The following is a 24,345-nucleotide window of genomic DNA, read 5'->3' as shown; positions in this document are numbered from 1 at the left end:
ATTTTAGTTATAAAATAGATTCAATTTAAACATAAGAAATTCCCAAGTCATGCCTACTGGGATAGGTAAAAATACGGAACTGGGCAACTGGGGAACGAAAATGAACATAAATGGATAATACAACAAAAGTCACTTTTGTAATGCAGTCTTAGATTGAGACAGCTAGCTGTGGGACTGCACTTATACAGGAGGAAGAGGTGAATAAGTAAACAATGACAGATAAGTATTATTACCTTCTTGTGAAAAACAAAGTAGTATGGGTCATAACTTTTACTAACATATGAAGTGGGGAAAGTTGATAAATTATCCCAGAATACATGTGGATTCACTCGGTAATGGGGTTAACTTGGGCTTTACCCATCTCAAGAAACCAAGTTACTTTCCATCTCCCTACCAATCTGATCCAGAAATGAACATAGTGGTTATGAAACAACAAATTTTAAAGCTATTAAACATAACCAAATGTAAGATCGTACAGGAAAAGGTGTTCGTGTGCAACATGCAATAAGACACTGAAACTTGAAATGCAAGTACAGAAAGTAAAAAACTAAACTGAAAGAAAAAAATTATGAATTTAAGGTATTTGAAGCTGTTTTATTATGAGCTGTCTGCTATTTAAGGAACTGTAAAAATAGACACATAGATTAAAACAGCTAAAATAAAAAGAGCGACTATACCAAATGCTAGTGAGGATGCAGAAAAACTGGCTCTCTCCTACACTGCTGGGAAGGTAATGCTACAGCCAATCCAGAAAAACAGCTGGACAGTTTCTTCAAAAATCAAACACACCCTTCCCATACAAGTCAGCAATCAAACTCTTGGGTATTTATTCCAAAGAAAACATTATGTTCACTGAACAACCTATACACAAATGCTCAGCAGATTTATTCACAACAAAATATGAACCAACCCAAATATCTTTCCACAGTATAAAGCTAGACACATGACATCTATACCATGTAATATTTGTTTTTTAGTTACTAAGTCATGTCTGACTCTTTGCGACCCTGTGAACTACATGCTGCGAACTACAGCATGCCAGACTTCCCAGTCCTTCACTATCTCTCAGAGTTTGCTCAAACTCATGTCCAGAGTTGGTGATGCCAGCCAGCCATCTCATCCTCTGTCGCCCTCTTCTCCTGCCCCCATCTTTCCCAGCATCAGAGTCTTTTCCAATGAGTTGGCTCTTCACACCAGGTGGCCAAAGCTTCAGCATCAGTCCTCCCAATGAATGAATATTCAAGGCTGATTTCCTTTAGGATTAATTGGTTTGATCTCCTTGCAGTCCAAGGGATTGAGTCTTCCAAGCACAAAAATTTGAAAGCATCAATTCTTCAGCACTCAGCCTTCTTTATAGTCCAACTCGCATATTTGCATGTGACTACTGGAAAAACCACAGCTTTGACTATATGAGCCTTTGTCAGCAAAATGATGTCTCTGCTTTTGAATACTCTGCCTAGGTTTCTCATAGTTTTCCTTCCAAGGAGCAAGTGTCTTTTAATTTCATACCTGCAGTCACCATCTGTAGTGATTTTGAAGCCCCCAAAAATAAAATTTCTGTCACTGTTTCCACTTTTTCCCTTTCTATCTGCCATGAATTGATGTGATCAGATACCATGATCTTAGCTTTTTGAAAGAAGTTTCACATCAACTTTGTCATTCTCCTCTTTCACCCTCAAGGGCTCTTTAGTTCATCTTCACTTTCTGCCAATAAAGTAGTATCATCTGCATATCTGAGTTTGTTGATATTTCTCCCAGTAATCTTGATTCCAGGTTGTGATCCATCCAATCCAGCATTTCACCTTCATGAGCCTTGTTGTGGCAAAGGGGCTTGCTTAACTCAGTGAAGCTATGAGCCTTGCCACACAGGACCACCCAAGGACAGGTCACTGGAGGGAATGGCAAACCACTCCAGTATTCTTGCCTCAAGAACGCCATGAACAGTATGAAAAGGCAAAAAGATATGACACCAGAAGATGAGCATCCCTCCTTGCCCAGGTCAGATGATGTCCAACATGCTACTGGAGAAGAGCAGAGACATAGCTCCAGAAAGGAAGAAGAGGCTGACCCAAAGCAGAAACGACGTTCAGTTGTGGATGTGACTGGTGGTGAAAGTGAAGTCTGATGCTGTAAACAACAATATTGCATAGGAACCTGGAATGTTAGGTCCAGGAATCAAGGTAAATTGGATGTGGTCCAGCACTATATTCCAAGAGTGAACATTGATATCTTAGGAATCAGTGAACTAAAATGAACAGGAATGGGTGACTTTAATTCAGATGATCAATGTATCTACTACTGTGGCTAAGAATCCCTTAAAAGAAATGGAATAACCCTCATAGTCAGCAAAAGAGTTCAAAATACAATACTTGAGAGAAATCTCCAAAAATGACAGAATGATTTTTGTTGGTTTCCAAGGCAAACCATTCAACACCACAGTAATCCAACTTAATTCCCAACCACTAATGCCAAAGAAGCTGAAGTTGGCCAGCTCTATGAAGACCTACAAGACCTTCTAGAACTAACACCAAAAAAAGATGTCCTTTTCATCATAGGGGATTGGAATGCAAAAGTAGGAAGTCAAGAGCAATATGGAGTAACACAGAAGTTTGGCCTTGGAGTATCATGTAATATTCAGTTCAGTTCAGTCGCTCAGTCGTGTCCGACTCTTTGCGACCCCATGAATTGCAGCACGCCAAGCCTCCCAGTCCATCACCAACTCTCAGAGTTCACCCAAACTCTTGTCCATCGAGTCGGTGATGCCATCCAGCCATCTCATCCTGTTGTCCCCTTCTCCTCCTGTCCCCAATCCCTCCCAGCATCAGAGTCTTTTCCAATGAGTCAACTCTTCGCATGAGGTGGCCAAAGTACTGGAGTTTCAGCTTTAGCATCAGTCCTTCCAAAGAACACCCAGGACTGATCCCCTTTAGAATGGATCGGCTGGATCTCCTTGCAGTCCAAGGGACTCTCAAAAGTCTTCTCCAACACCACAGTTCAAAAGCATCAATTCTTCAGCACTCAGCTTTCCTCACAGTCCAACTTTCACATCCATACATGACCACAGGAAAAACCATAGCCTTGACTAGACAGACCTTTGTTGACAAAGTAATGTGTCTGTTTTTGAATATGCTATCTAGGTTGGTCATAACTTTCCTTCCAATGAGTAAGCGTCTTTTAATTTCATGGCTGCGATCACAATCTGCAGTGATTTTGGAGCCCCAAAAAATAAAGTCTGACACCGTTTCTACTGTTTCCCCATCTATCTCCCATGAAGTGATGGGACCAGATGCCACGATCTTTGTTTTCTGAATGCTGAGCTTTAAGCCAACTTTTTCACTCTCCTCTTTCACTTTCATCAAGAGGCTTTTTAGTTCCTCTTCACTTTCTGCCAGAAGGGTGGTGTCATCTGCATATCTGAGGTTATTGATATTTCTCCTGGCAATCTTGATTCCAGCTTGTGCTTCTTCCAGCCCAGCGTTTCTCATGATGTACTCTGCATATAAGTTAAATAAGCAGGGTGACAATATACAGCCTTGACGTACTCCTTTTCCTATTTGGAACCAGTCTGTTGTTCCATGTCCAGTTCTAACTGTTGCTTCCTGACCCACAGACAGGTTTCTCAAGAGGCAGGTCAGGTGGTCTGGTATTCCCATCTCTTTCAGAATTTTCCACAGTTTATTGTGATCCACACAGTCAAAGGCTTTGGCATAGTCAATAAAGCAGAAATAGATGTTTTTCTGGAACTCTCTTGCTTTTTCCATGATCCAGGTAATTTTACTTAGCTATAAAAAGGAACAAACTATTAATACAATGGGGCACAAGGGCGTTATGCTTAGTGGAAAAAAGCTAATCTCAACAGATCACATACTATATGATTCTAATTTTATGTCATTCTCAAAATGACAAAACTATAAAGATAGAGAACAAATTAGTGGTTATCAAATGATTGAGACAGGTTGAAAGAAGAGGTTTACAAGAACTACACACACATACACAAATGCAGGTTAAAAAAGTTAGGGTAAACTGAATAAGGTCTGTAATGTGATTAACAGTAATGTACCAATGGAAATTTCCTGGTTTTGATATTATACTACAGCTGTTTAAGACGTCAGTCACTATTGGGAGTAGTTAGGTAATGGGTACACAAGAATACTATTTTTAACTTCCTGTGAGTCCAAAATAATGTCAAATAAAAAGTTAAACAGTAAAATAAGGGCTTTTATGGATTCCCTTTTTCATGGATTCACTTTCAAGTTCCACTGAAAAGCATTACACAGTGGCAAAACGTATGACCACCCATTTACTATGTGGTGATCTCTTGATACCTCAACTTCCATGTTCATATAAAGAAGATAATTATTAAAATTCTTACTAAATTTCTCAAATGCAAACTTCCCTATCAAGAAGGCTCTCCAAGATTTTTTTTATCCTTGTGTATATGGAAGAAATACTTTATTACTAAAGTTCAAAAGCCCATAAATCAAAATATTGAAAATTGTGACTATGCAAAAATTTTTAAAGCTTATTTTTAAAATAACATAATTTAAAAGGCAAAAAAAAGTTTAACAAAGAGGAAAATATCTGTATTACAAATAATAAAGGGCTTTCTTTTTAACTTTCATAATGTACTAATAGCTCTCACAATAAGAAAAATGCCAACAACCCAACAGAAAAACAAGCCCAGGATACAAAACTGTTCATAGAAATTTTGATGATTAATAAACTCATGTGAGCCTTTCTCATGTTACAAAAAATACAAATTAATCAGAAACCAATTTTCACTTGCCAGGAAGAAAGTTTCAGTTTTCATTTAATACTCCTATACTGCTTTATTTTCTTACTATTATTTGCCCTTAACTTACAGACATTTTGTAAACTATTTATTTATTCATTTTTGGCTGTGCGGGGTCTTCGCTGCTGCATGGGCTCTTCTCTAGTTGTATCAAGCAGGGACTACTCTGCTCCAGCGTGCAGGCTTCTCACTGTGGTGGCTTCTCTTGTTGCACAGACTCCAGGGCACACAGGCTTCAGTAGTTATGGCACATGTGCTCAGCACCTGAGTTCCTGATTCCTAGAGCACAGGCTCAATTGCTGTGGGCCACAGGCTCTCGACATGTGGAATCGTCCTGGATCAGGGATTGAACGCGTGCCTCCTGCACTGGCAGGTAGATTCTTTACCACTGTGTCATCAGGCAAGTCCCACCATAAACTTTTTTTAAAAAGTTACTCAGCATGTGTCACATTCTGGAAAAATTTTGTTTCATTTAGAAAACTTCCCGTTTGTGAACACTTTAAAAGTGAGCTTAACTGAAAAATTTACTTCAATTAATCACTGCATTTTCCCTACAAGAAAAAAGTTTTATTATACCCGCAGATTACATGTCTGACTTTTCTCAATAATATTATACATTTAAGAGAAGGGATGATGACTTTTACCTTTCTTTAGTGCTTCATGTTATCAAACATAATACAGGACAAAAAATGACAAACATGAAGAAAAAAATGAAGAGATAAGGGGAGAGATGACAAACAGATCTCAGATTCACATTTAGTCTCACTAAACAGCACCACTTCTGAAAACCCTAAGATTTAAAAACATACACATACATCCTCTGCCACTAAGTCATATTACAGTCAGTCTCCAATTTCATTTATAGGGCTATTGAGACATTTTAAACAAATTCCCATTAAAGTATTTTCTTTGAAAGAAACTATAAAATCAGACTCCATGTACAATCTTTTATGCAATCACTGATTTCGATACAGTAGAGGGACTAAAGAGAGTGAACACAACCTGCCACACAGACCTGGAGCAGACCAATGAGGTTGGTGTGGGGCATTTGGGGTTTACTACCAGATAGCGATGAACATTTCAAACCACAAGCTGTAGAGACTGGCAAAGAGGAAACAGCTTGCTGAGCACTCCTCAATGATTAATTGCTTGTAAAAGGAATACGAAAACTGGCAACTTGGTAAATATTTTCCTTTTTCTAAATTAAAAAATTTTTTTCATAGCATTACTTATCACTTTTGGAAAAGCAAAAGCGATACAATTTTGAAGTTTCAAAAATATTAAGCAATAACATTACAGCTTTATTTCTAATTAGTGACTCCATGTTAGCTTGAAAGAATAGCTTTCTAAACTATGACATATGCACCTTCATATTTAAGAAACAAATTAAAACAACTCCAAATATTATATAATTCTACATGTGTGTTTATCTGTAAAGTGATTTTATCATTATTAGTTTCAGTTTGACATACAGTGCAACTATTCATGATACTAAGAAAAAGATACAGAGTGAAAAAATGAAATACAATAAATTTTAATTAGATCTACTACATGAATCTGGACATCAAATATTAAATTCCTAATCTATGAAATAATCTAAACTTCCCAATAAATCTGAACATCTGGAAGCATACTGCACAGCAATTAGAAAAAGTTGCACTATGGAAAAATATTAAAACCATTCTGGCTTATGTTTTGCAAACTTCAGCAGAAAACTAATGCTAGGGTTTACTGAAACAAACACTGCTGGTATCTCCTATTTCCTCCAAGAAAAAACAAAAAGCCATTATTATCTCTGATTTTCTCCTAAAAAGTATAATGACCCTTCTTATGACATAATGGAAAATACGAACTTCAATCAAAACAGCATTCATAAAGACATGTGGATACTTTTAAACTTTAAAACCTAAGTATCTACCCATACATCCAGAGTTTCTGAAACTAATAGCTAAATATGGTTTACTTTAGACTCCCTTTCGTAAAAAAGCCATGTCTAAACACTGAGGTTCATGGGAAACAGTACATCCTTTTAATGTATGGGGGCTCTCTCTTAAGCACTTAACCTAGCAGAATAACACATATGGATCACCTCCTGAATATACACATTACAACTTAACTGATACCACAAAAAAATGTCATTATACACAAGCACTTCCTGACCAGGAATGATACTTATAATAGTTAAGTGGAAAGTCCTTGAATAGTATAAACAATTCATACTGTATATATGAAGAAAAGTAAGTATATATATTCACAGAAAACAGCTAAAAGATTACATATCAAAATGCTGTTATTCTTTCATTTTTTTTATTTTCTAAATTTTCCACATTAAATATACATTCTCATAAATAGAAAAATAAATGTCATTTTTGAAACAATACAAAAACTTATGCTTCTTGGAAAATACAGATTTACTTTTTCCTCTTCCTCTCATTAGTTACAACTAAAAATCCTGGATATTATACATATATAAAACAAACGTAAGACTTTGAAAGGTGGAGAGAAGAAGGTAGAATGTCAAGGGACCTTGGGATCTCATTAGTTACAACTAAAAATCCTGGATATTATACATATATAAAACAAACGTAAGACTTTGAAAGGTGAAGAGAAGAAGGTAGAATGTCAAGGGACCTTGGGATCTAAGGAACAAAAAAGTGATGAGTTCCCTGGGTTTTCTTTTTGTCTAATATATCTCAATATTGGAAATGACGAGCCTGGCAATCCAGAAACACCTAAGAGTGCAGACAAGGAAAACTCCAACAAAACTCTGCTCACTTTAGCCCAAGGACCAGGAAAGAAGCAGCTAAGCAAGACAGGAAACCTTTAGACAATACCCATTTTACTCTAGCCAAACACCAGAGAAAACACAGTAGTCCCAACACTACCATATGGCAAAGGCGGAACTCTCTCTAGGATGGAGTCAGGGACCAAGGAGCGGATTCAGAACTTCATCCCTGAAGTAGGTAAAGAAGGGACTGCAGTATCAGTGAAGACCACTTGCAGAGCCCAGACTGCCGCCACGTTATATCAATATAAATGGCATTTCTCTAAAAACTAAACATGCAACTACCACAGGACCCAGCAACTGTACTCTCGGGCAAACTGCCAAACTGTTTTCCAGAGGGGTTGTACCATTTACTGTTAACTGTTTCTATGTCAATATCCGTGTTATATGGTTTTGGAAAATACTACTAGGGCATAAGCAAGAGAGTTTCAGAAAAACATTGATTTCTGCTTTAATTTTCTATGCCAAAGCCTTTGACTGTGTGGATCACAATGAACTGTGGAAAATTCTGAAAGAGATGGGAATACCAGACCACCTGACCTGCCTCTTGAGAAACCTATATGCAGGTTAGGAAGCAACAGTTGGAACTGGACATGGAACAACAGACTGGTTCCAAACAGGAAAAGGAGTATGTCAAGGCTGTATATTGTCACCCTGCTTATTTAACTTCTATGCAGAGTATATCATCAGAAATGCTGGGCTGGAAGCAGCACAAGCTGGAATCAAGATTGCCGGGAAAAATGACACCACCCTTATGGCAGAAAGTGAAGATGAACTAAAAAGCCTCTTGATGAAAGTCAAAGAGGAGAGTGAAAAAGTTGGCTTAAAGCTCAACATTCGGAAAACGAAGATCACGGCATCTGGTCGCATCACTTCATGGGAAATAGATGGGGAAACAGCGGAAACAGTGTCAGAGTTTATTCTGGGGGGTTCCAAAATCACTGCAGATGGTGATCACAGCCATGAAATTCCATCTAGTCAAGGCTATGGTTTTTCCAGTGGTCATGCATGGATGTAAGAGTTGGACTGTGAAGAAAGCTGAGCGCCGAAGAATTGATGCTTTTGAACTGTGGTGTTGGAGAAGACTCTTGAGAGTCCCTTGGACTGCAAGGAGATCCAACCAGTCGATTCTAAAGGAGATCAGTCCTGGGTGTTCTTTGTAAAGAATGATGCTAAAGCTGAAACTCCAGTACTTTGGCCACTTCATGCGAAGAGTTGACTCACTGGAAAAGACTCTGATGCTGGGAGGGATTGGGGGCAGGAGGAGAAGGGGACGACAGAGGATGAGATGGCTGGATGGCATCACTGACTCGATGGACGTGAGTTTGAGTGAACTCCGGGAGCTGGTGATGGACAGGGAGGCCTGGCGTGCTGCAATTCATGGGGTCGCAAAGAGTTGGACACGACTGAGCGACTGAACTGACTGACTGACTGACTAGGGCAAAGGGTACAAAAGATTTCTCTGTATTGTTTTCTTACAACCTTCTATGAATTGACAATTATCTCCAAGTTACAGGTTTAATTAAAAAACAGAATTCAAAAACCATCCAAAAAACTGACAAATACACTAAATATTTGGACTTCTTAAGGCAGCACTTGAAGGTCAAAGTGTTAGTTACACAGTTGGGTTTGACTCTTTGCCTGCCAGGCTCCTCTGTCCAGGAGATTGTCCAAGAAACAATACTGAAGTGGGTTGTCATTCCCTTCACCAGGGGATCTTCCCAACCCAGGGATCACACCCAGGTCTCCCGCATTGAAGGAAGATTCTTTACCATCTGATTCACACAGTCTTATACCCAAAGAACCTAAACTGAACCTAGAACATATAAATTCACTCTTAGCCTTGTGGTTAGAATTCTGGGCTTTCATCACCAGGTCAGGTCAGGTCAGGAGACAGATTCTGCAAGCTGAGTGGCACAGTCAAACAAAAAAAAAAACCACTTACTGAATTAGATTGAATAATATAACCAACATTTCAAAAATAAGACCCTTAAAAATCTAACAATTCCATTTCATTGGTTTTAAACAAAACAATCTTAGAACAACAACAACAAAAAAGGTGATTTCAAGAAAATAAAGTATCCTGGTATTTCTCCACAAAAAGAACAGTAACTGATATCACTTATATGTGGAATCTAAAATATGACACAAATGAACTTATTTACAAAACAGAAACAGACTCACACTGAAAACGAATTTACGGTTACCAAAGGGAAAGAAGGTGAGGGAGGAATCAAGAGTTTGAGATTAGCAGATACAAACTACTACATATAAAACAGATAAACACCAAGATTCTGCTGTACAGCACAGGGAACTATATTCAATATCCTGTCTAAACCATGATGGAAAAGAATATGAAAAAGAATATATATGTATAACTAAATTACTTTGCTGTACACTGAAAGCAGACACATTATAAATCAGCTATAATAAAAAAATTAAATATAAACCTCAACTGAAAAAAAAAGTTCTATGCATGAAATCTGAAATTACCATATAGCAGAGATTCTTTACAAACCAAGCAGCCCACATAAATACCATGTATCCAGTAATAGCGGCCTCCCCAGCACGAACCTGAAGTGCGAGGGGCCCTTCCTCCATCGCCACGGCCAGATCCCGCTCCATTAAGGCAGGGCAGGGGCACAGGCAGCTCTGCAGCACCTCTCCTGCATGTGGCCACAACTAGCTCACCAGGCCTGCCCACTCTGGGGACAACAGCTCCCAGGCTACCTCATCAGTCACCAGCTGAGGAGTGAGGCCAGTCGCAGGCTGAACCAGCCACCTCAGTGATCCCACTAACGGGCATGTCAACTGCCTCTGCAAGGCCACCGAGGTCTCCACCATCTGCAAGCCTAGCTCCACTGAGGGCTAGAGGTCCTGGTCACTTTCTGGTGTCCCATCTTTCTGCTCAGAGTATAGAGGCATAAAGGCCAGTGCACACATTGATAGCTGCTGGAGCAGCCGTTAGGGAGCAACTGTCAACCAGCAACCGTTAGTGGTCCTGCTCAGCCATTGGTTGGTGCCACAATGATCACCTCCCCCAAGCAAGCAACCGTTAGTGAGCAACTGTCAACCAGCGACCGGTAGTGGTTCTCCTCAGCCATTGGTCAGTGCCCAGTGGGCTCCTCCCCCAAGCAAGCAACCGTTAGCCAGCGACTATCAACCAACAACCTTAGTGGTTCTGCTCAGCCATTGGTCAGTGCCCAGACGGCCCCTCCCTCTCCTGTATACAAAAGGAGTCCAAATTCAGACTGAGGGAAGATGGGTTTTTCAATATGTAATTTTATTTATCTTTGGCTGTGGTGGGTCTTTGTTGCTGTGCAGGCTTTTCTCTAGTTGAGGCGAGTGGGGGTTAATCTCCGTTTGCAGTGCCCAGGCTTCTCCTTGTGGTGGCTTCTCTTGTTGCAGAGTGCGGGCTTTAGGGAGCCGGGACATCAGTAGCTGTGCCGCACAGGCTTCGTTGCTCCAGGGCATATGGGGTCTTGCCAGATCAGGGATCAAACCCATGTCTCCTGCCTTGGCCAGCGAATTCTTTACCACTGAGCAACAGGGAAGCCCAGAAGATAGTTTTTTGAGATGTTAGTCTGCCATCTTTTTGGTCTGCTAGCTTTCTGATTAAAGTCGTTATTTCTTGTTCCAACAACTCACCTCTGGATCGATTTATTGGTCTGTTTTTAAGAATAACTGTCATAATTGGTGACCGTCTCTATTACGTATGAACACAGCCCTTTTTACCTGACAAAGCGTAGCGTTAGTCTCTCAGTCGTGTTCTCTTTGTGATCCCACAGACTGTAGCCAACAAGGCTACTCTGTCCATGGGATTCTCCTGGCAAGAATACTGGGGATTGCCATTCCCTTCTCCAGAGGATCTTCCCGACCTAGGGATCAAACCCAGGTCTCCTGTACTGCTGCTGCTGCTAAGTCACTTCAGTCGTGTCCGACTCTTAGCGACGCCACATTTCAGTCATGTGCGACTCTTAGTGACGCCATGGACTGCAGCCTACCAGGCTCCTCTGCCCATGGGATTTTCCAGGCAAAAGCACTGGAGTGGGGTGCCATCACCTTCTCCTGTACTGCAGGAAGATTCTTTACTATTTAAGCTACAGGGAAGACTATTTGGGTGGGCTCTAGGAGTTGGAGTTGGACAGGGAGGCCTGGCGTGCTGCAGCTCATGGGGTCGCAAAAGTTGGACACGACTGAGCAACTGAACTGAAGATCCTTTACCTGACAAAATTGTCATTCAATAACAAGAAAGTCTCTAATTTTACTAAAAAGATCCAAGCCATTCGTTAATTAATGGGAAAAAATGTATATAGGGACCTGTGTTGTCACTTCATTTAAAAACAATAAAACAGTTGTCTTTTCTAAGTTCCCCTGCATGAACACCTGATCTGAAAATCTAGGTGCAACATCAGCTGACTTTATGATTAGTGAAGGTGAGGGTGAAGTCGCTCAGTCGTGGCTGACTCTTTGCGACCCCATGGACTGTAGCCTACCAGGCTCCTCCGTCCATGGGGTTTTCCATGCAAGAATACTGGAGTGGGTTGCCATTTCTTTCTCCAGGAGATCTGCCCGACCCGGGGATTGAACCTGGGTCTTCCGCATTGTAGGTAGACATTTTACCATCTGAGCCACCAGGGAAGTCCAGGCTCTATGATGGAATAGGGCCAAGAGTGCTAGGCTGCTACCGGGAGGAGCTACCCCACACCCAAGGTCAGTGGCGGCAACCCCACATCCAAGGAGCAGTGGCTATGCGGGCGTAGGAGGGCCAAGAGGAGCTACCCCTCCTCCACAAGGTCAGGAGGGGCGGCCATGAGGAGATATCCCTCATCCAAGGTAAGGAGCAGTGGCTGCACTTTGCTGTAGCAGCTGAGAAGAGATACCCCACATCCAAGGTAAGAGAAAATCAAGTAAGACGGTAAGTGATGCAAGAGGGCATCAGAGGGCAGACACACTGAAACCATACTCACAGAAAACTAGACAATCTAATCACACTAGGACCACAGCCTTGTCTAACTCAATGAAACTAAGCCATGCTGTGCGGAGCCACCCAAGACGGACGGGTCATGGTGGAAAAGTCTGACAAAATGTGGTCCACTAGAGAAGGAAATGGCAAACCACTTCAGTATTCTTGCCTTGAGAACCCCATGAACAGTATGAAAAGGCAAAATGATAGGATACTGAAAGAGGAACTCCCCAGGTCGATAGGTGCCCAATATGCTACTGGAGATCAGTGGAGAAATAACTCCAGAAAGAATGAAGGGATGGAGCCAAAGAAAAACAATACCCAGTTGTGGATGTGACTGGTGATGGAAGTAAAGTCCAATGCTGTAAAGAGCAATATTGCATAGGAACCTGGAATGTTAGGTCCATGAATCAAGGCAAATTGGAAGTGGTCAAACAGGAGATGGCAAGAGTGAACGTTGACATTCTAGGAATCAGTAAACTAAAATGGACTGGAATGGGTGAATTTAACCCAGATGACCACTATATCTACTACTGTGGGCAGGAATCCCTTAGAAGAAATGGAGTAGCCATCATGGTCAACAAAAGAGTCCAAAATGCAGTACTTGGATGCAATCTCAAAAACGACAGAAGGATCTCTGTTCATTTCCAAGGCAAACCATTCAATATCACAGTAATCCAAGTCTATACCCCAACCAGTAACGCTGAAGAAGCTGAACGGTTCTATGAAGACCTACAAGACCTTTTAGAACTAACACCCAAAAAAGATGTCCGTTTCATTATAGGGGACTGGAATGCAAAAACAGAAAGTCAAGAAACACCTGGGGTAACAGGCAAATTTGGCCTTGGCGTATGGAATGAAGCAGAACAAAGGCTAATAGAGTTTTACCAAGAGAACGCACTGTATCCTGTACAATCTCACAAACCTCCATCCAAAGTTCATCAGGCACTCTATCAGATTTAGTCCCCTAAATCTTTCTCACTTCCACTGTATAATCATAAGGGGTTTGATTTAGGTCATACCTGAATGGTCTAGTGGTCATAGCAAACACCCTTTTCCAACAACACAAGAAAAGACTTTACACATGGACATCACCAGATGGTCAACACTGAAATCAGACTGATTATATTCTTTGCAGCCAAAGATGGAGAAGCTCTATACAGTCAGCAAAAGCAAGACTGGGAGCTGACTGTGGCTCAGGTCATGAACTCCTTATTGCCAAATTCAGACTTAAATTGAAGAAAGTAGGGAAAACCACTAGACCATTCAGGTATGACCTAAATCAAATCCCTTATGATTATACAGTGAAAGTGAGAAATAGATTTAAGGGACTAGATCTGATAGAGTGCCTGATGAACTACAGCGGAGGTTTGTGACATTGTACAGGATACAGGAATCAAGACTATCTTCAAGAAAAAGAAATGCAAAAAAGCAAAATGGCTGTCTGAGGAGGCCTTACAAATAGCTGAGAAAAGAAGAGAAGCTAAAGGCAAAGGAGAAAAGGAAAGATATACGCATATGAATGCAGAGTTCCAAAGAATAGCGAGGAGAGATAAGAAAGCCTTCCTTGGTGATCAGTGCAAAGAAATAGAGGAAAACAATAGAATGGGAAAGGCTAGAGATCTCTTCAAGAAAATCAGAGATCCCAAGGGAACATTTCAGGCAAAGAGGGGCTCAAGAAAGGACAAAAATGGTAGGGACCTAAGAGAAGCAGAAGATATTAAGAAGAGGTGGCGAGAATACATAGAAGAACTGTACAAAAAAGATCTTCACGACCCAGATAATCATGATGGTGTGATCACTCACCTAGAGCCAGACATCCAGGAATGTGAAGTCAAGTGGGCCTTAGAAAGCATCACTACAAACAAAGCTAATGGAGGTGATGGAATTCCAGTTGAGCTATTTCAAATCCTGAAAGATGATGCTGTGAAAGTGTTGCACTCAATATGCCAGCAAATTTGGAAAACTCAGCAGTGCCCACAGGACTGGAAAAGGTCAGTTTTCATTCCAATCCCAAAGAAAGCTCAAACTACTTCACAATAGCACTCATCTCACACACTAGTATAGTAATGCTCAACGTTCTCCAAGCCAGGGTTCAGCAATATGTGAACCATGAACTTCCAGATGTTCAAGCTGGTTTTAGAAAAGGCAGAGGAACCAGAGATCAAATTGCCAACATCCACTGGATCATCAAAAAAGCAAGAGAGTTCCTTGAAAGCAACATCAATTTCTGCTTTATTGACTATACCAAAGCCTTTGACTGTGTGGACCACAACAAACTGTGGAAAATTCTTCAAGAGGTAGGAATACCAGACCACCTGACCTGCCTCTTGAGGAACCTGTATGCAGGTCAGGAAGCAACAGTTAGAACTGGACATGGAACAACAGACTGGTTCCAAATAGAAGAAGGAGTACGTCAAGGCTGTATATTGTCACCCTGCTTATTTAACTTATATGCAGAGTACATCATGAGAAACGCTGGGCTGGAAGAAGCACAAGCTGGAATCAAGACTGCCAGGAGAAATATCAATAACCTCAGATAGGCAGATGACACCACCCTTCTGGCAGAAAGTGAAGAGGAACTAAAATGCCTCTTGATGAACGTGAAAGAGGAGAGTGAAAAAGTTGGCTTAAAGCTCAACATTCTGAAAACGAAGATCATGGCATCCAGTCCCATCACTTCATGGCAAATAGATGGGGAAACAGTGGAAACAGTGACTGACTTTGCTTTCTTGGGCTCCAAAATCACTCCAGATGGTGACTGCAGCCATGAAATTAAAAGACGCTTACTTCTTGGAAGGAAAGTTATGACCAACCTAGACAGCATATTAAGAAACAGAGACACTGCTTTGTCAACAAAGTTCCATCTAGTCAAGGCTATGGTTTTTCCAGTAGTCATGTATGGATGTGAGCGTTGGACTATAAAGAAAGCTGAGCACCGAAGAATTGATGCTTTTGAACTGTGGTGCTGGAGAAGACTCTTGAGAGTCCCTTGGACTGCAAGGAGATCCAACCAGTCCATCCTAAAGGAGATCAGTCCTGAGTGTTCATTGGAAGGACTGATGTTGAAGCTGAAACTCCAATACTTTGTCCATCTGATGCAAAGAGCTGTCTCATTTGTAAAGACCCTGACGCTGGGAAAGACTGAAGGTGGGAGAAGGGGACAACAGACGATAAGATGGTTCGATGGCATCACTGACTCAATGGACGAGTTTGGGTAAACTCTGGGAGTTGGTGATGGACAGGGAGGCCTAGTGTGCGGCAGTCCATAGCGTTGCAAAGAGTTGGACACGACTGAGCAACTGAACTGAACTGAACACATATATATGGAATCTAGAAAGAAGGTAATGAGGAAGCTATTTGCAGGGCAATTTCTTTAAAGGCTAAATAAATATACACCTACCTTCCAAACCAGCCAATCCACTTTCAGTGTTACCTGCTCAAAAAATAAAAGCACAAACACACCACACACACCCAAGTCACCCCCAGCACTTATCACAAGGCTATGTGCAAAGAAGATTCAGAAGGAGCTGTGCTATTAAGCTGAACATAGTAAAAAGAATGCTAGAAATTAAAGTTCAAGTCCTGACTCAGCTTTGTGGTATGTGACCTCAAAGAAGACAATTATTCCGGGCCTCACAGTAGTTTAATGAGTCTATGATTTCATCGTTTCACAGCCAATTTACCATATATATGGTAAAATGAAGCTTTTAGAGGCAATGCAAATCCCACTGAAAACACCGAAACACCACCAATTCCACATCCACCAAGATTATATAGTTTTACTTGGACCACTAGGCAGTATCTCACTAGCATTTTAAAGGGAGCCTTCCCCATTCACTTATCTCTTAATTCTCACAACAACCCTGTGAGACAGGTATGATCAGCACCCTGATTCTGTAAATAAACAGGTTCACTGAGTTGCCCCAGACTTCAGAACTCTTTTGTGATAGAGTTGGGACCTAAACTCTTGTCTTTTGACACCTGGTTCAGTGCTAATACTGCCATACTATAACAAATACATCTGACAGAGGATTTGTATCTAGAATATATAAAGAACTCTTAAAGTTCATGGATTAAAAACAAATAACCTAATTTAAAATGGATGAAGGATCTGAATACACATTTCTCCAATATGTTCTACCTATAAGAAAACAATCGAGAGCTGTCTAGAATCTTCCTGTGTGTTTCTATTCCTAAAAGAGAAAATGGGTTATAATCTAAATATCTCAGAACTTCAGACAGTTTAACAGCAGAAAAAAAAAGATATCGTAGAATTTCAGACAGACAGCAAAATGATATCTGAGAATTTCAGACAATTTAATAACAACAACTTTAATGAAGCAAACTTTTTCTTAAGGGTCTCTCTACTCATCACCTATCCCCAATCTCCCCTAAATTTTTCCTTTTTTTTTCCTTTTTAAGAATATAGTATAATCTTCTGTAAAAGCTTTTTAAGTTTTTTCATGACAGTCTCAACATATGTGGGGTGCGGGTGGGGTGAAGGATGAGAGAGAGGCTGTAACTGTTTTATATGTGAGTCATTTATAAGTCAGAATCTATACTTTGTCATAATAAAAAAAAACCTAATAAACTAACTTCAATCAGTAATCATTAACTACCGTTTGAAGGAAACAAGCTGTGCCTTTAGAGTAGTAAGATGTAAAATATTTTAATTACAATTTTGCACACAAACTATAGCAGAAAATAAGAAACAAGATCTCTTTTGGAAATACTTCACTTCACTTCAGGACCTGATCTTGAAATTCTCTAGCTGAATATTAATCTATTCAAATAAAAATAGAGAAAGAACATATCAAAGTTACAGATATAGAAAGGATAAATAAAGCAAAGAGAATGGAATTAGGATTCAAAAGGTCCCCTATGGAACAATGGAGAGAATACAGGAATTACAGAAAGGATATGAGTGTACTGGTGGGTCAGATGGTAAAGTGTCTGCCTACAATGTGGGAGACCCGGGTTTGATCCCTGGGTCGGGAAGATCCTCTGGAGAAGGAAATGGCACCCCACTCCAGTACTCCTGACTGGGAAATCCCATGGACAGAGGAATGTGGTAGGCTACAGTCGCTGAGGTCGCAAAGAGTTGGACACGACTGAGCGACTTCACTTATAGGAGTGTAAAGAAGTTCTATACATAGTTTCAAGAAACCAACCAAGGACAAAGACTGGTTAACAGCAGCTCTAGAGAAAAAAAGACCTAGAGATGCGCTTACTACCAGACAAGTATAAACTTACACTGAAAAAAAGTGGATATTGGAAGAAAAAAGAACCTAATTTATTCTGAAGCAGCACATATGGAAACTAAGCTCCCTAAGGGCAGGGATCATTTTTAACTCCTTAACCACTTTACTTCCAAGGCCTAATACAGTAGTATCTGTGTGTGTTGTTAGTGGCTTAGTTATGTCGGGACTCTGCAACCCCAGGAACTCTAGTGCACAAGGCTCCTCTGTCCACAGAGTTCTCCAGGGAAGAATGGGGAATGAGTTGCCATTCCCTTCTTCAGAGGATCTTCCCCACCCAGGGATAGAAACTGGGTCTCCCAAAATTGAACCATCTGACCCACCAGGGAAGCTCTTGAGGACAGAACATATGTGACAAACTGCAGCATGCCCAACATGGTAAAAAGTTTAGACAGCACATTTCAGAAGACGTGGCTAGAAGGAAAAAACTGTTTAGGCTGGAAAAGAAAAAATTTAAGTAGGACAAAATAACTGTCACTGAATAGCTGTAAAGTGGACACTGGATCTACAGGGGATAACTGTAGACAGCAAAAGTAGAACCAGTAAATAAAAGCTACGGGGAGGCACCTCTGAGATCATGATCAAGGAAGTCTTCCTAAAACGACAAATTTGCAAACCTGGAATTGATAGCCACCAGCTGTGAAATCCCTATCTAGGGGAGTACTTATGAAAAGACAGGGCTGGAGGATTCACCTGTACTGTGTGGAAAGCTGCATTAGATTATCTCTAAGATCTCTTCCAAGTCTATGATTCTGCAAGTAGAAAGAAGTCCAGTAAAGTAACTGTTCTTGCTCTCAACACTCCCAAAGTTTAAAATTTAAATATAAAACCCAGAAAATAAAAATAAAAATAAAAATAAAACCCAGGAACTTTGTTAATTAAAGGAACAATCCCACCAAGAAGGGACAAAGGTAGTCAAGATACCTGCTATGAAGAGATTGTTTTGCTTGGGATTAAGCTTATCCTTGGGAGTGAGAATAGGTCACCTATTTCAGCTAAAGTCACTCATTCCCTGTTTGGCCAGGGGCAAATGATTTCATCTCTCCACTGGAACTGAAAAAAAGTAATTTAAAATACCAATATTATAGGAATATAATTTAAATCGGTTAACTGCAAGATGCTTTGGAATTTACCTCAGGTGACAGTTAAAACTGTACTTTCCACCTGAAACTAACACAATATTGTAAATCAACTATATTCCAGTTAAAAGTTAAATTTTAAAAAAAGAAATACTAAAAGAAAACCCTGTATTTTACTTTACTTTCCTACTTTATATATTAGGGTTGAACTAGCAACTAAATCTATTATAAATAATAAGAACCAAGTATCTCACTGTCAAAGGAAGAAATTACAAATAAGCAAGGAGGGGAATGCTACAATGAACTCTGTGATGCTGGATTAGAGTCAGAGAAACCAGCATGAATCCATGTTTATATTTATATACAGATAGATACAGAAACAGGTATGTGTAGGGAATTCCCTGGTGGTCCAGTGCTTAGGACTCTGTCCTTTCACTGTTGAAGGCACAGGTTCAGGGAACTAATACTCCGTGAGGGGTGGCCAAAAAAACAAAAATCAGATGTCTATACCTGGGTCAGTATACATAAATATATTTCCTGTCAAGAAGCAGTAATATCCCAGTAGCAATGAGTAAATGAACACCCAGTTCATTTAGAAACCAGATCTTGGTTTCTAAATATTTTTCTCCAATATAAGAAACCAGGAGAAATGGTTGATTCTAGGACTTGAGGCAGAGAAAATAGAAGATCAGACTGGGGCATCTGTGATATCAGAAAGTAAAAATATGCTCAAAAAAAAAAAAAAAAGGGACAGGGTAGGAGGGACGTGTCAAAAGAACATAGGTGCCAAATGGTCAAAGCTAGAAGGATTTATACAATGAAATACAACCCAGAGGGGGAAAAATATTCATTAATCCACACTAAATGATTAAATTAAGTAAATGGGAGGAAAAAAACACAAATCTTTCTTACAGAAGAATTCCAAACAATAATGTAGGAGGAATGAGAGAAATAGAAAATCACCGGTAGAACAGCACAGTAATTGCTGCTGGGGGCAAGTTTCACTGACATTAGAGGACGAAACTTTAAGAAAAAAATCAGATCTTTGTATAGCCTCTCAGAGATATTTACTAATTACTGTGGGTGGTTTTAACGTATGCTCACAAATTCTTTGATACTCAGGAGGTGGAGCTTAAATTCCCTTGCCCTGGAGTGTGGGCTTGACTCGGTGACTCATTTCTAGCTTCTAACAAATGAAGTAAGGAAATGGAAAAAGAGTTGCTTTATAAAAAACCAGGCAGCCAAGTTACTAAAATCAAGTTACTGAAGTTAATATCAGCAATAAGCCATGTTGATATCAGATATCATCTGATACAAAACGTGTGACAGGAAGGCCATACTATCTCCCTGATATTCTTTGCTAAAATGCTTAATCTCAGACTAATCAAAAGAAAACAAAACAAAACAAAATAACAAAAAACAGAAAACTCAAATTCAGGAACACTCTACAAATGATCACTACTCTTCAAAAGTGTCAAGTGTTAAAGGCAAGAGGAAACCAAGAAACTGAAGGTAGTGGGTACAATATATATTTGCTTGATCCCCTTTCTTGACCCTAATTGTCCTCAACACACTCACTTCAAGCAATAAGGCTGTCACAGTGAGCTGGTTCTAGGGGGCTTCCCAGGTGGCACAGTGGTAAAGAAACTGCCTGCCAATGCAGAAGCTTGGCGATAGACCATGAAGTCAGAAAAAGCTGGACAAGACTGACTGACTGAGCGCACACACACACACAGGCTGGTTCTAAGAATGCCATTTAGAAGGACAAAGAAATCAGAGATACCTACTCGGTTTCCTTTTCAAACTGAGCAAACCATATGAACTATATCAAGACAACTTCAAAATGTTCCTTTCAGATGTCCTTGCTTTTTAAGGAAAAATAAAACCTACATATCAACAAGTGATGATTAATACTTTAAAATAAACAGGAAAAGGATAATAGTGATGCCAAAAGTTTGAAGTGTCAACAGCAAAAGTTTACACAGCCAAAGGATGGATCACCAAGTTCAGAGACAAGATCAGGGAAGAAAAGAACAAGACCCTAAGATCAATAGGAACCACATCTTTAAAACTAAGCCACCTATCTTGGTGTAGGTGGGAGGTTCAAACCACACAAAGGAATGCTCATCCCCACCCACCCCCACTCTACACCCAGAATTAAAACTGCAAGCATCTTTCCCTGTTCTCAAGCCACTCTGATAACGTTTGACAAACTTGTCACTCTCTCCCTTGAAAGCCAATTAGTACATGAACATTTTTATACCCTCTAAAAAAATAAAGCCAAGCCACGTAAACCTAAGAAAATCCAGGTGTTTCCTTCACTGTCACCAAACAATGGAAAATGACTTTTTAAATATGTAATATCAGCATATTTATAAATTTGGGGATTTTTAACTCAAGTAAATATATGCTGGGATGACAAATATATGCAGAGACACCTTAAAAAACTGAAGAGGCTTCCTTCGTGGCTCAGTGGTAAGGAATCCACCTGTCAATGGAGGACATACAGGTTAGATCCTTGATCCCTGATCCAGGAATATCCCACATGCCACGGAGCAACTAAGCCTGTGCACCACATCTATTAAGCCTGTGCTCTAGAGCCTGGGTACCACAATTGCTGAAATCCCCAGTACCTAGAGACAGTGTTAGGCACCAATAGAAGCCAACTCAACGAGAAGTTCACGCACTGCAACTATGGAGTAGCCCCCTCTCATCAAAGCTAGAAAAAGTCCCTGCCCAACAATAAGTAAATAAAATTATCTATTACAAAAAAAAAACTGAGACAGTGAGGAAATGTGTTAGAATCTCCTCTCCCCAGCACTGTCCAACGTAAATATGTGAGTAAATATGTGAGTTAGCACAATGCAGAAAGAATGACCCACTAGGCTTCTGTAACTTGATTAAAACATTCCCTAAGAACATCCAGTGCTCTTAGTTTCAATTCTATAATCAACTGCACTCTTATTACTGATTTGCCTGCCCAGAAACAAAGGAGGTGTCCTGGGCCTGTAGGTAATTAATGCCAGTTGTTCATATGGCACTTAAAACTTTGGACGTAAATAAATTGATATCTGGATTATCATTCTCCAGTGAGATTACTTTGCACGAATAAATTCTCAAGTGTTTGAATCACCGCTGTGTGAACCTACAGTTTCTGAACTACTGTGTGGGAGTCAGAAGGACCCTGGTGTGGATGCCACTTAATCTGTGTGACCTCTGATTTCCATCAGTCTCAATTTCCTCACCTAGAAATAAACACCTACAACTAGTGCCTGGCAGACAGCAAGTACTCAAGAAGTGATAGCTTTATTCTACTTAAGCTATATTTGAAAGCAAGCGTATAACTGAGGTAAAAACATTTCATTTAAAAAGCAGCAGTATGGACCGTCAAACCACAACAATTTAAAAGACACCCCCAGAAGAGAGACGTGCTGTACAAGAGAGTTGAAAAAACCAAAGTTAAAACGTTGCAAGTAAAGTACCCCCTGCACTGTACAGGAGTCTCTTGCTTAGCAACTCTAGTGTTGTCGACCAAACACCCAGCCCGTAATAGTTAGAGCATGACAACTGTTCACTCTAAATCCATGTGCTCAGCTTGGATTCAGGACTGATTTATAAAAATAGCTGCTGCTGCCGCTCTTTGAATCTCTTTGAGCTGATGACTGGGCAGTGTTACCCTATAGGCCTAGAGCAGCTGTATTCCCTCACCACACCCATTTCTCTGTCTGCCCAGCACCACCTCCCCCTCCCCCAGCCCCCATCTCTCCAGCATACTATTCTCCCTCTTCCTGGGCTGAGTGAGCAAATTACAAGCACAAATATCCCCTGATGCAATGCCACAACCATCCCTGGGAAAGAGCAGAGGCAGTTGCCAAAAGTGCAGCAGCAGGGAAATGGGCGGGACACACACAGAGCAAGAAACACAGCAATCCTAGGGAGCCAGGGGAAAGGAATCGAGAGGCCCTGGGGAGCAATACTGTAACTGGACCGAGGAGGGAGGGGAGAAGAGGGGGTTCCCGGGAGAAAGCTGGGTAACACTATCCTGAGAAGCACGTTTCACTCTGGGTCTGGGTCCTAAAACACAAAGCTAAACGTAATCCTGTCTCCTCCCCAAAGCACCAAATGCATTCACTTTACCCATTCCAGGATGAAAGCAAAAACCCTAACACTTCCTTTCCCCCCCAACCCCACCCCGCTCAAGGAGTAATTTCTCCAAAGAACAGCTCAAGCAACACACTAGTGGAGAATCTGGCCCATGTGCTAAATCACAATCTCCGTTCTGGGTAACGTTTCTAACTCCCCTCCAGGTCCTATCCTCGCATCCGCGGGCTTTACAGCGCCCCATGCGCACTCCCGCAGCCAGACACATGCTTGCTTACTCCCCAAATCTTGTGCTAGGGCAGCGCGCGCCGGGAGAGCCCAGCCTGGGGCCACGTTCTCTAGACCACTACCCTCTGCCTCCTCCCGTAACTCCCTGGCCTAGCACCCTCTCTGGGGTTCACCTCCGCCCCACTTCAACTGACCCTCAAAAGCTTCACAGCACAACCTTTGAGTTCTCGCGTGTCTCCGAGCCCCACCCAGGGCCCCAGGCTGCAGCCGACCCTCGCTCACCCGGCTCAGCCCCAATCCCGCGCCTGAGAAAGGCGGCTCAGCCCCGTCACTCCAGACTCTCTGGGTCCGCCCCGCCCTGCGGACCCCCTTATCTTGCCTCCAAGACTTGGAAGATCGCGCCCGCAGGCCCCCCTCGCCCGACCGCCCCCGCGTCCCGCAGGCCGGCGGCCACCGCCCTTCCCTGCTTCGGGCGGGCCTGGTGGGGTCCCGGGCGACAGCGGGGGAGGCTCGGGCAGTCCCGGGAACAGTGAGGAAGCCGCTCCTCCGATCGGGCCCCGCCTGCCGCTGCACCTACCCGCCGCCGCCGCCGCCGCCGCCGCGCCGGAGCCGGAGCCGGAGGGAGCCGGGAGAGGGCCGGGAGGAGCCAGGAGCCAGCAAGCGAGCCCGAGGGGCGGGACGCAGGGAGGCGGCCGCTTCCTCGTCGCCCTCTTGAGGGCCGGCGCGAGGGAGGGGCGCCGCCGCCGCCTATCCCGCGGGCGCGGCGGCCTTGGCCAATAAGCGGGGCGAGGGGGCAGGCGGAGGCCCGCGGCGGACCAATAGGGGTCGGCCCCGCCGCCTCGACCTAGGCGGGGTAGCGGCCGAGCGGAGGAGGGCAGTGGCGGGCGAGGTACGTGAGGGGTCTTCAAACCCCCGTCTCCTGCCAGCCCGCTGCTGCTGCTGCTACCTGGGCGGCGGGAGGACCGACCGACCTCCCCCGCTGCTCTGTGTGCTGGTCGTCGCTTCCTTTAGAATTTGAGTGCGGGGAAAGGGGAAGATACGAGAGGCCCAGTACACGCGGCCGGGCCCGGGTCTCCCCGCCGGCAGGGCCAGTGGGTTCTATGACGTAACCTGGGAGGGGCGCGGGGCGGGGC

General features: G+C 42.0%; 1 protein-coding gene across 3 annotated transcripts in view; it reads right to left on the bottom strand.

Annotated features, from left to right (window-relative positions):
• Positions 1 to 23,868, bottom strand: part of MAP4 (microtubule associated protein 4) — a 156,719-nt gene extending 132,851 nt beyond the window's left edge. For all 3 annotated transcript variants that reach the window (XM_068981978.1, XM_068981976.1, XM_068981977.1), the window contains exon 1: positions 23,790 to 23,868. The gene's annotated coding sequence lies outside the window, so the exon portion shown is untranslated. The remainder of the gene's footprint in view (positions 1 to 23,789) is intronic.
• Between the last annotated feature and the right edge of the window lie 477 nt (positions 23,869 to 24,345).

Source organism: Capricornis sumatraensis, chromosome 10, assembly GCF_032405125.1.
Source record: "Capricornis sumatraensis isolate serow.1 chromosome 10, serow.2, whole genome shotgun sequence".
Taxonomy (NCBI): Eukaryota; Metazoa; Chordata; class Mammalia; order Artiodactyla; family Bovidae; genus Capricornis; species Capricornis sumatraensis.
The sequence above is the reverse complement of the archived record's forward strand: the minus strand, read 5'-3'. Positions and strand labels throughout refer to the sequence as shown.